Source organism: Muscardinus avellanarius (assembly GCF_963383645.1).
Source record: "Muscardinus avellanarius genome assembly, chromosome: 9".
Lineage (NCBI taxonomy): Eukaryota > Metazoa > Chordata > Mammalia > Rodentia > Gliridae > Muscardinus > Muscardinus avellanarius.
Genome location: NC_137795.1, coordinates 101,678,699 through 101,691,574, shown reverse-complemented (window position 1 = coordinate 101,691,574; position 12,876 = coordinate 101,678,699). Strand labels below are relative to the sequence as shown.

The following is a 12,876-nucleotide window of genomic DNA, read 5'->3' as shown; positions in this document are numbered from 1 at the left end:
TTCAGTGACAAGTTTCAAAACTTCATGATGCACCCTTTGGCAGGCAACATCACTCTTCTTTCTATGCCCGAAGCCAATGTCTAAATAAATACACATTTGTCTGCATCTGGTCAAGTATGATCATTGCTTGGCATTGAGGCACTATTTCCTAAAACTTGTTACATCAAAAGATGAACAGAATGCTGAACTACTTTACACAGAAATATTAAAATACTATTTGCTCATTAACTTAAACAATGTAAAATTACATATCACAAACTTTATGGCAGACTGTGAATGTAACATTGAAGATATGAAAGTAAATAGACTCACTGTTGCTCACATTTTTTGTAAGTCATTATTAGGTACCTGATCAATCACATTTTGGGGTAAGATCTGGCCACAAATCACATTTGATCACTGTTTTAATCATCAAATTAACAACTTGACCTACATTTCTGACAAGCACTTTTTAAGGGAAGAAAGATTTATTTAGCTCACACTTTAGGGGTTTCAAGGGGCTCAATTGTTTTTACTTGGTTCCCAGACAGTAACCACAGCTGCAGGCTTCAAGCCATGGCAACAGGAAGCAGGAGATGTAATAAGGGGGGAAAATAAGTCCCCAGAACAAGGCCCCAGAGACTGACCTCCTCCAGTCATGACCTACTTTGAACCTTGGTGCAAAGGGGACATACTTAACACATGAGCTTTGGAGGACATTCAAATTTAAACCAAAACATTCATGCTATGATAGACCCCGAGTTCATCATTTAACAGGTGACCACTCTAAAGTGCAGAGAATTAAAAACAATTGGAAAAAGGTATTTGAAACTCTTCATAGTAGAATCACATTGATGCCCAGGCTGGGTTTAGTCCCAGTGCATTGCTGTACAGGGGACAGATGGTTTCACTTCATTTAACTTCTTCCTCTGTCCATCTGAAACTCTATGAGGAGAGCAAAAGCAAAGGTCTTGATGTAAAGTTTACTTTACAAACCACAACTTTTCACATGAATCATGGATTTACCCACCTATGTTTTGTAGTTCTCTAAAATCTTCTCATTTTCCAAAGGAAATGTCATTGCCCTAACAAGCATGACCTGCAAAGAAAATATGTGCCCCAAGTCTATCATAAGTCTCTCAAAATTCTAGATTAGTCTAGGCACTACTTCAAACTGCAAGTAAATGAAAGAAAAAACACAGACAAGTTTGCAGAAAACACATGTATTAGCCTGAGTCCTTAGCTCTTACAGGTGTGAGCTATGCCACTCAAAAGTGTCTGAGACCACACCCCACCCTCTCTTCTTAATTCTACTCCAGCTCTCCCTCAAGTCTTCATCAACTCAAGGTTCCACAGGATTAGGGTTTATACTAAAATTCCCTACACAGTATTCACAAGCATACTGGTAAGAAATAAAGACACACTGGACTCTGAGAATGGGCACATTGGGTTAAATAGAACTGACCAGTGTGGAAAAATTTCAGCCTCTGAGACAAGGTAAAAAGTTATAGTGTTTTAGGTCAGGTTGGGGAAACAGAAACATTCTAGATGGAATGGCTTAGATAGTGACATTTTTTTCTCAAGGTATAGAGAATATACAACCCAGCTGGTGCATCAGCAGGTCACATATGTGGGGGAAGAAAGCAGCCTTCCTGGATTATCTGTGCATACACTGACTCCTATTATGGAATCTTCATGTGCCAAATAAGACCAGCACAGGGTTTTCCACTCCTCATAAATACACTGATGCCTTCAAGCTGGATTCATGGCGTAAACATTATCTAAAACTTTCCCCTGAGGCTTTACCCTCTAGTGCCATCTTGTCAGAGATTGTGGTTTTGACATAAAAACTTCATGTAGTCCATGACTGATTAATGAAAAGGTGAGAGCACAGGAAAATTGATATTCTTGTTACACATCTATTACTTTTGTAACTCTGGATGACATATTTGAAGAAAAAAGCTCTGAAGCTTCTTCTGGTTTGTATATTTGTTTAATTCTGTGGTACTACTTTTTACTATCAGGGTGCTACCTACCTAGGAATTTAATTTGAGATGGTTTCCCTGAGTTGCTAAGCTTGATATTTATATAATCCTCCTTCAACCTCCAGAGTATGTAGGTGTCACATCCTCAGCTTTGTTATGCCAGGATAAGGGTTACTGACAGGACAAAAAAATCAAAATATGAAAATTAAGGTTTATAGAGAAAACTAATCTAAAAACTATTACTTCCCCCAAAAGTGCTAAGTGGCAATTGAGTGAATCAGCAGCACCTCTGGCCCTTAAGGTGCTTTGCAAAGCAGTCTCCTCAGCTTCAATGTTCAGCCTGCTGCAAGGTGAGTGGTGTGTATCCTGTGACTCTGGCTTTAGTTCCATGTCTGTTTCCTCTCAAAGAGGGGCCTTTTTTTTTTTTTGCAGGTCTGGGGATGAAACCCAGGGGCATTCGACCTCCAAGCTATACCCTATACTCCCTGCCCTATTTTATTCTTTATTTTGAAACAGAGTTTCACTCAGTAGGGGAGACTGGCCTTGAACCTGTAATTCTTCTGTCTCAGCTTCCTGAATGCTGGGATTACAACTGTGTGTCACCACACCCAACTCAAAGAGGGGCTTTATATGATACCCTGCAGGGGCAATGCAATAATCAACATACTTAGTTGGCTTCTAAGACTAGTGTCTCAAGAAGCAGCTCTCCTGATGTACCTGAATGAAACTAGCCTTCCACTGGCAGGGGCAATTTTCCCTTATTTCCAGGGATAATAAGAGAAAGTCAAGGTTATTCAAGTACTATGTATCTGCACTGTCTGGTCCAGGCTTTCTCCCATTGTTCCCTTGCTTTAGATAGATGTGTAGGAGTAAGCAGTAGCAATTCAGTCTCTGAATTGATACACTTGGAATGCAAGCATATGCTACCAACCATCCGAGTTCTTAATATGGCTTTATCACTGGGCCTGGGATGAAAGGAAAGTTCACTTGGATTAAGGACTTCAATATTTAGCCATGACCTTTTCAGTTTTATTTGCTTAGTTCTCACTTTTTACCTTTTGTTTGTGTATTTCAGATATAATTGTATACTTACCTTTTCTTTGTTGAAATAAGTAGCTTCAGGTCCTGAAACATCTTAGGACTCAGCCCTGAAACAAGATTTCAGGATTCTAATGCTCCCTATCATCTTTACTACCTGTGTACACTTAACTCACTTTATTGCCTAGAGTAAGGAAAGGTTCAGAGACCTGAAAAGAGAGTTACTTCAAAGAAGCAACATGAGGGCAGAGCCTTGCCAAGTGACAGGGGTGCACAAGTCATTTTCCCTCATTGACATTCAGTGGCCATGTTTCAATACATCATCCTGTTAGTTTGTCTCCTGTTTTATGCAAAGACTACCTCTTCACATTTAGTTCATTTCTATTAAAATATAAAATCTTAGGTACTTTTGAAAGGCAACTTGAGAAATTTATTCTGGTAAAAGAGACACTTAAGTACAATAATGCATTAGTGTAAACATAATACTTAGAAGTCACTCACCCCCAGTGTTATCCACCTATTCACCCCCAGTGTAATCTGCCTATTCAAATGGGCAAATGGAAACTTAGGGGTAGGAAGGCTTTGAGGATAGTTTGATTCAGAGTTTTAAAGCTGTCACCTTGCATATAATTTATTTCTGGCTTTTCCTGCTGTTTTAATGAGAGTGAACCTTAGCCTGAGGATCAAGCCCCATGATCACAGTGTCTTTCATATTTAAATTCTCCCTCATATATTCATCTAAGAAAATAGATGAAGAAATTTCAGAATTTTTATGGTTTTAGAATTTTATTTGCCCAATATGATTATATATCATTGTGATATTCAGTGATAAATTATTATATGTCCAAAACATCTTTTGGTGTGATTAACTCCTAACCCCATCCATCTAAACCCTTTTTCCCTCTTTGTACATGCAAGAAAGTGGGAACAATATCTTCATATACAGACATAATATTATTCAAAATGTTTCCTTCCTAAAGCTAACTTTTCTCCTTAGCTGGACATGGTGGTGTACACCTGTAATCCCAGTACCTTTGAAGCAGAGACTGGAGAATCACAGGTTTGGAACAAGGCTCAGGAATATAGGGTCACAGCAACCTAACTAAAAATCTGTTTCAAAATAAAGAACAAAAAGGGCTGTGGGTGTAGTTCAAAAGAAGAACACCCCTAGGTTCTATTACTAGTACAAAAAAACGTTCCTACCTCCTTCTCTCTCCCATCCCCTGGGCCAATTCCACTATTCTCCTTTTCTTACTTATTTTTATTCTAGCTTCCAGCTATGAGAAAAAACATGACCTCTAAGTTTATGACACTGGCTGATTTTACTTAGCATAATATTCTCTGATTCCATCCACTTTCCTGCAAATGACACATTGTTCTTTGGGGCTGAGTAAAATTATTTTCTGTGTAAGTATCCCATTTTCTATATCTATTTATATTTTGACAACTGCCTAGGTTGCTTATGTGATTTGAATATAAAAAGATCAAGGGAACCAATATGGTAGATGGCACACACCTGTAATCCAAGTATTTGGGAGGCTGAGACTGGAGGATTGCAGGTTCAAGGTCAGTATGAGGCAACTCAGCAAGACCGTGCCTCATAATAAGCAATGAAATAGGGCTGGGGATGTAGCTCAGAGGGATAACAATCCTTTGTTTAATTCCCATTATCACTGATACAAAAAAATGTCTAGGAATGGCTTCAGAAAGTTTATTGGAAAGCTTCTTTTCCAGAAGATAAAAAGGGAATCTTTTTAGGAAACAGTTAATAGACACTCTAAACCAAAATTTAAATGAAATTATGTCGATTCCTTTTCAATGAAGGTCTGTAACACACAGTCAAAACAGAGTTTCTTTGGTTTGTAATAATCACGACCTTTTAGATACAGTCATCCCTTAGTAAGCACATGAGGGATGTTCCCAAACTCCCCCAAACCTCCCAATCTACTGAAATTCAATTCCATCAGATAGAGTGGGTAGAACATGCATATTTCATGTGTATACATCTGTAAATTTTCAGTCCTTCCTAGTTTACTGACGGTACCTTGTACAATGAAAAGCCATATAAAAATATTTTCTCTTGTACTGTCTAGGGAATAATGACTACATAATGTCTTTACACAATCAGTATAAAGCCCCTATTTGTTTGCTATTTCTGATCTGTGTTGACTGAATCAGAATATGTATAACCAGCAAACTCAGATGGCCAACTCTTCATATAGAGGATTAACTTAATAAACATGGCATATTCTTCAATGGAGAAAATGTGAGTGTTCTATTTATTTTTCTAATTGGTGACTCATCAATACTGTCTTATGGGCCTGTTATAGTTCAGGCTCTGTTAAATGCACTAAGGATTCACAGTGAAACAAACAGTGTCAACACTGGCTTTCTGGCATGTCCATGCTGACTGTTAAATACACAATAGATCAAAAGAATATGATGCTGATTAGGGCAAATTCTTTGAGGAAAGGAAGGTGAATAGCAGATGGAAGACCGGAAATCAAAAACTTGGTTCTAAACTAAAATTAAAAGAAAAACATTTTAAGGCCTTGTCAAATATACAATCCATTTATTCTGTAGATAAAACTGCAGAATGAACACTCAGAATAGCCAGAGAATATATTAGGAGTACTTTTTCCTGATTAAATAATATTACAAAATACATGGAATCTTTTGTAGCAAATAGAAAAAAAAAGAGGCAATCATTTGATATTTGGAGAAATGGCATGATTACATAGCTTTTTTCAAGTGTTTTGTCTAATTATAGTATCATGAAATCATTTATGTCCTCTTACTTGAAACTTTAAGAATACTCAGCTGTGAACTTCATATTTATAACCTTTCTTATAAATGTAAATTTAACAAATAACTCTTAAAACTTATCTACTTATGTAAACATATTTACATATGTAAGCACATATGTATATTTTATCTGATAGAATATATCAGCTGGGTAGAATGTGCTTTTCTTCAACTGAGTACATACTATAATCTAGTTGTTAGTTCTGGCATGAATAAGCAAGAAGCCTCAATTTTTCTCATGATCTGTTTATCTAAGAAAATCTACTTTAATAAAACAAATGTAATTCTCTTTTCCTCTAGAAATACTATTGAATTATTGTTTTAATCTATACCATTGCCATAATTTATAGAAAATAACAAGAATCTGTATGTCTTAAAAAATTAAAGTGTTTACTTGCCAGGATAGAAGTCATGTGCCTGTAATTACAGCATTTGGGAGGCTGAGACAGGATGATTGCAGTTCCAAGGCCAGTGTGAGGTAACGTAGACAGATCCTACTTAAAAATAAAAATTGAAACCATCAGGGGTATATCTATCATTTAGATGGCCCTTGAGTTCAATCTCTAGTACCAATCAACAAAAATACTTTAAAATCATTTTAACATTAATTTAAAGTTTAATTACAGTGATGAATAGATGCAAAAGTCTCCAGCTTTACAGAGACACACTGTTCTAACAGTCAGTTGTATTTCCATTAAATTTTATACATTCTCTGTCATTTACAAAACCCTGAAAGGAATCAAATTTCCCGTGATTCTTTCACTTTGCCAGTTTTTCAGAAATGTCCAATTTCTACAATATAATTCAACTTATCTTTTCATTAGTTACATTAATCTTTATATCACAAGCCAAAACTAACTTCAAAAAAGCAAACTAGTAGGTTATATTTGATTGAGTTAGCATTGATTGCTAATAAGCATATCTATTTGTAGGCAAAACAATACAATTCATTTTTTCTGTCTCTGGGCTGTCAGAAACAGCTACAAGGTTGAATTTGCCAGATAAAATGACTGTTTACTGGGAACTAATTGTCATAGCAACTATATAAGATGCAGGATGTTGAAAACTAAAAATAGAGATACCTGCAACTAGAAGGAAAGAGTTAGCTTCACAAAAGTTCCAACCTAGTTAAAAGAAATAAAAGCAAGTTAAATTGACACAATTTTGATCATTAATAACACAAAGTAGTTAAAGCCTTAGAGCCTTTATAGTTTAAAAAGCTATATTTCAGTGTCTTTCTTTTCCTTATTATAAAATAGGTATTCAACATAAAAGGTAACTGTTAACAGATAGAGATAAGGGATGCTGAGACTTACACAGGGATACAGATGGTTAGTGCAAACTTTAAATTTTAAGACTAAAAATAAACAAAGGACAATATGAGATTTTACTGTGCAGCCTCCTGACACGGTTAACTAAGTGATACATTCTGATCAGTGATGTCAGACCTATCTGTCCTTGTGAGGATGAACAAATAGTGCTGCCTCAAAAGGTTTACACAGCAGAGATAAGTGGCAAATCAGGAGACTACTGAGGAGCACAATAGGAGGGACAAGTTAATGAATTCAATTTCAAAGGTGATAGTGTCTCACTTCTGAGCCACTCTACCATGTCTGTCTTTCTGACATGGTGCTACCCTTGTTCTGCCTATTACTCTAAGGTCTTATCTTCAGTTCAGATAGATATATGACCAGGGAAAACGATGAGCCAAGAAACTTAATTGCAAAAACTTATTATTATTATTATTATTATTATTATTATTATTATTATTACAGTGCCATTACAAACCTTAATATGTAGCTTCTAACATTACACCAAAATGTCATGCAGTATATATGTTGTTTATTAAATTAGTGACCTATTAGACTATTTAACTTATTGTACTTACTAGTTCTTATTAGATTTTATTTATATTTAAGGAAGAATGTGTTAAAGATGAACAGAATGGGTTGAATATGAACAGAATGAGTTGAATATGAACAGAATCTGACCACAAATGTCAAAAGTTTCAAGATTATGAAGTTCTGATTTTGATTACATTATCATTGTTCCAACAAAATTTCAGGATCAACACAAAAACAAAATCAGAAATTATCTCAGCTCTTATAATTGGTCTAAGGAGATAGTATCATCTAACTTTTGGCAGGTGAGATGAGATGTAATGTTTATGAGTGGAAACTAGGAACTCTATCCTACTGTAGCTTATGTCTTGAGATTCACTCACTCTGGGTACTTGATCCAGTCTTCATTATATAAGATAATTGCTGTCAAAACAATATTTATTTAATGGCTAGAATTGGTTCAGTTTCACCCTGAGTTGGTAGAGCTCACACAGCATCTCTTGTATATATTTTGAATCACAGTGAAAGACATTGGCCCTGTATGAGGCTGCTTGAGTGTTGAATGCTGGGACTACCTCTTAGCAGCTAGGAAGCTACATGAGAAGTATTTGACTCCTCTACACCTTCTGTTCCTCAAACTTGCTGAAATGGTGAAAAGTACAGAACCATATTTATGGGGATGTCTATGACACCTGGAACAATGGGTGCATGGATAACACTTCCATGATTCCTGATGCATAGGAAACTCTCAAGCTACACTTATATTATCATCTGCCCACAATTCTGCATGGCCTTCATGTGCACATTCGTTCTGAAGCCCAGTTTTCTATGGTGGAATCCTGACTCCACCAGGATCTTGCCTGATTGTCACCAAGTCTCACCAGCAAACTGGTGATGATGAAAGATTCAAGTGAGGTGATGATCAGAATTATTAACTTAACATAGAAAGGACTTAAATAAGCTAGTGCCCTCAGTGTTCTTGGAATTCATTGCCAGACCCATTGGATTTCTGAAACTTCAGATAGTGCCAAAATTTTGTTAAACAAGCATGCATGTGATAAGTTATCATTTTTGATCTAGGTACATAAGTACATTAAAATGTGACCAAAATAGAACAAGTATACCGATATAATGTCACAAAAGTCATTTTAAATTTTTGAATTACAATTTTTAGAAATTTATGTTTAAAATTTTGGATCCTGGTTAACTTTAGGTAACTAAATCCAAGAAATTAGAAAGTGGAGACAAAGTAGGTTTACTATTCCCTGAAACAGAGTAAACACCAGACAAATACCAGTAGGAATCATTTTTTACTGTCCCATTTTTATATATTTTAATTACCAATAAGAAGACTATTTTTCCTTTTCTGAGGAAACATGTTTTCTCTACTAAAAATAAAAATTTAACCTAGATGTACAAAATGAAAACTACCATGAAACAATGTATATATTGTGCTAGAGCCAATGGTAAACACAAAGTGTACATAGTCTGAATTATTTCTTAAGACAAAAGTACACATGTGAAAAATCCAGGTACCTAGAATATTTGTATGTGAATGCAAAAACCTGGAGATTTTTTCCTGTGACCTTAATCCATCCTCTTTTTCTATCAACCCACTTTCTCCCAGGTGGGATTATGACTTCCATTCCCATAACCTTCTGGAAAAAAGAAAAGTATCAATGTTTAAATGTAGTGGTGAATCATCTTCCATGAGTCAGAGAATCAAATTCTAAATTTAGATTTGTGTGTTTCCAATGAAATCATTTTTCTGACACCTGTGGCTATTAGTGTCAATGACAAATCTGAAGGTATAAATACCAATGGATTAAAAGCCTTCCTACAATTCCCACTCCAGATCCAGTGAGAAATCATGAAGACCTTCATCTTTCTTGCTTTCCTAGGAGCTGCTGGTGAGTCTTTATAATGAACAAATCAGAAAGAGTCTGTCCTTTCTCTACTTTTATGGAAAAAAACAACATCAAATGTTCATTTTAGGCTCTGTAATCAGGTAGCTGAAAAAGATAAGACAACAGGGTATTAGATATTGGTTTAGCTCTAATTAAATCTCACTTGTTCAAGAAAAGTAATAATCAAAAGGAGTGGGTCACAATAGAGGCCACAGGGAAAGAGAGTTGTGTTGAATATCATGTAAATACACTAAAAACGAAGAGATGAAAGTAGAGTATACTTTAATGTATGATATACTCAAATGTAAATGAAAAGTTACATTAAACATTCCATTCCTGATTATGTGAGGCAAGAGAATATTCTCATTTTTCTGTTGGGTCTGCTAATCATCAGGAATGAGAAGACATTGCAAGCTGGATGTTTGACACTGAGTTTCCAACTTTCCTGTCAGTTGCTCTCCCCACTGTTGATGATGATGATAAGATCGTCGGGGGCTACACCTGTTCAGAGAATGCCCTTCCCTACCAGGTGTCCCTGGATGTTGATGGACATTTTTGCGGAGGCTCCCTCATCAGTGATCAGTGGGTCCTTTCTGCGGCTCACTGCTACAAATCCCACCTATTGTAAGTGACCATAACTCACATTCCTATGTCTGGTTCAATTTCTTCTCTAGCCACAGAAAACAAAGATAAAGTAAATTAAAAATATGATGGAAAACTTTCCTGTTTGTTCCTTAACAAGGTAGGTTATTTTGTAGGACTGCTGCCTTCTTAAATTTTGGCATCCCAGGTATTAAAATGAAAGAGTATTTGAGGAATGATTCTTAGAAATAGCTCAGAACCCAAATCAAGATATAGTCCTAATGATTATTACTTATGGAGTGAAAATAATACAGTATTTCACTTTTCTGGGAGGATAATAAAATTAAACCCTACATTCTGTAACTTGATATTTTCTAATGTCTATGGCAAATGCCTCACCACCCAATGATACTTGGTAATCTCAGAGGGAAAAATAAGGCAGGAAGAATCAATCTTCTTTTCATCTCCAATAGTTTCTTAAAACTTATGGTTCCTATTCCTATATCTCATTCTTCTAACAAGAAGGCATGATTTAGGATTCCTAGAGTAGAGACAGTTGGGACAGAAGTTTTCTAATATGTACCTCATGTGATATTGCACAAGAAGACCTTAAGTGCATAATTGCCTGAAAGATTGAACATTTGAAGAGGAGAGAAGGGAACCTGTGCTTTTGCTATTCGAGGAGGTAATGGGAGAAAATAAGGAATCTCATGTTGGATATTTAGGAAAATTTAATCCTTTCTTCTGACAGAGGCAGATACTCCGTGCATCTGGGAGAACACAACCTTGATGTCATTGAGGGAAATGAGCATTTTATTGATGTAGCAAAGATGATCATCCATCCCAAATATAATAAGACAAATATTGATAATGACATCATGCTGGTTAAACTGAAAGCACCTGCCACCATCAGCACTCGAGTGTCCGCAATCTCTCTGCCAAGATCCTGTCCATCTGTTGGGACCCAGTGCCTTGTGTCTGGCTGGGGAAACACCTTGAGCTTTGGATGTAAGTGTCACCTGGGACACCAGAATAAAGTTTGAAAATATGAGAAGTAAAAGGCATGTTGAGGGACAATTAGCTCAATTTTTCCTATTAGGCAAGGTTGCCAGAGGCTAGTTTTGGATATCTGCACCCTTGAAAGTTGTGAGTTTACATAGAACCTCTCCTTTTCTAAGAATATGGAGAACACAGAAAAGACACTTATTATAAAATGTTGAGGTATTTATTTCAAGCCATGAAATAATGTACAGAGAATTAGAAACAGAGAGGTAAATAGAAATGTGGCTAAAGAAATTGAAATTACCTGAAATATATACTTGCTTCACAGACATGTCTCTACATCTGAGATCCATACTGACTCCTCTAGTCTCAAATAATTAATACTTATTAGGTAAAACTACCTTGAAATCTATCTAGACAAAAAAAGTTCAGTCAAATTTCAAGTTATTAAAAAATTGAAAGGAAAACTTGGGGTAGTGAGAAACAGAGCATATAGAGTAGGAAGGAAATTTCCAGGATATCTGTGGGTAATCTTCCATTTTGCTTGTATCCAACAGAGAAATTCCCTTCCCTCCTCCAGTGTCTGGATGCTCCTGTCCTCTCTGACTCCTCTTGTCACAACTCCTACCCAGGCGATATTACTGCCAACATGTTCTGCCTGGGCTTCCTGGAGGGTAGGAAGGACTCATGCCAGGTGAGTTTTCTTTTAATTTTCCTACCATCAGTTCATTCTTCCTCATCTGCCCCCTGATTTTTTTTCAACGTGCATAACTTTAAGACTGTTTTTGAGATAAATACTGAGAGGTGAGAAATAGCTTTGTGATGAATTAATTATTTTATGTGTTGTTATATATTGTATAGTATTAAGGGTAAAGATTTACACAGAAGTTTCTGTGCAGTTAGTATACTGAAGCATACTTCTTAGGCGGTATCCATAGAATAAACCCTATTTGAAAGGAGTGTATATACTGAAACAGACTCAGATCTCTCCAGTCCTCACTTTCCTTGGTCCTATGGACCAACTATAGAGAGGTGCAACTGGGAAGAAACAAATTGTAGAAGGGAGATTGATATTTAGCTCTTAAGTGTTAAGGAATGTGTTTTGTGGACAATCAGCAACTTCCATTGGTTCCCAGACCAGAGAAGAATAACGTGGATTCCATGTGTGCTAGAGAAAAACAGGAGTCTGATTGTCCTTTTCTTTTTTCTCAGGGTGACTCTGGTGGCCCTGTGGTCTGCAATGGAGAGCTTCAGGGCATAGTTTCCTGGGGCTTTGGCTGTGCTCTGAAAGGCAAACCTGGTGTCTACACCAAGGTCTGCAACTACCTGGACTGGATTCAAGAGACCATTGCTGCCAACTAATGACCTTTACCTTATCATGATCTATCCCGAGTCGTGAGCCTAATGTTCTTTTCAAGCCTGAACTCAGTACCAAAATAAAATGATTTTATTTTGCACCACATCTGTCTAAAAATATTCCTTGATAGGTGTTACTTTCTCTTGAAAATTTCTGCTAAAAAGGGATAAGTTGAAATATGCATTTAAAAGACTTTAGAAAGTTATTGAAGAAATCATCCATAGTAATCAATATAAATTATTTATCCATGGTGGACCTAATGTCCTATATTGATAATGTAATTTGGAGACCAGTGTTCCCATGACACGTGTGTGTGTGTGTGTGTGTGTGTGTGTGTGTGTGGTGTTGTCCTGGGGATAGTAAATAAAGACTTTCTACCT

The 12,876-nt window shown here is 36.3% G+C and overlaps 1 pseudogene across 1 annotated transcript; it reads left to right on the top strand.

Annotated features, from left to right (window-relative positions):
• Positions 1 to 9,518: 9,518 nt before the first annotated feature.
• Positions 9,519 to 12,501, top strand: LOC308267362 (cationic trypsin-3-like; annotated as a pseudogene). The gene is made up of 5 exons: positions 9,519 to 9,558; positions 10,008 to 10,179; positions 10,895 to 11,145; positions 11,697 to 11,833; positions 12,352 to 12,501. The product of its transcript is annotated as a cationic trypsin-3-like (transcript).
• Positions 12,502 to 12,876: the final 375 nt, after the last annotated feature.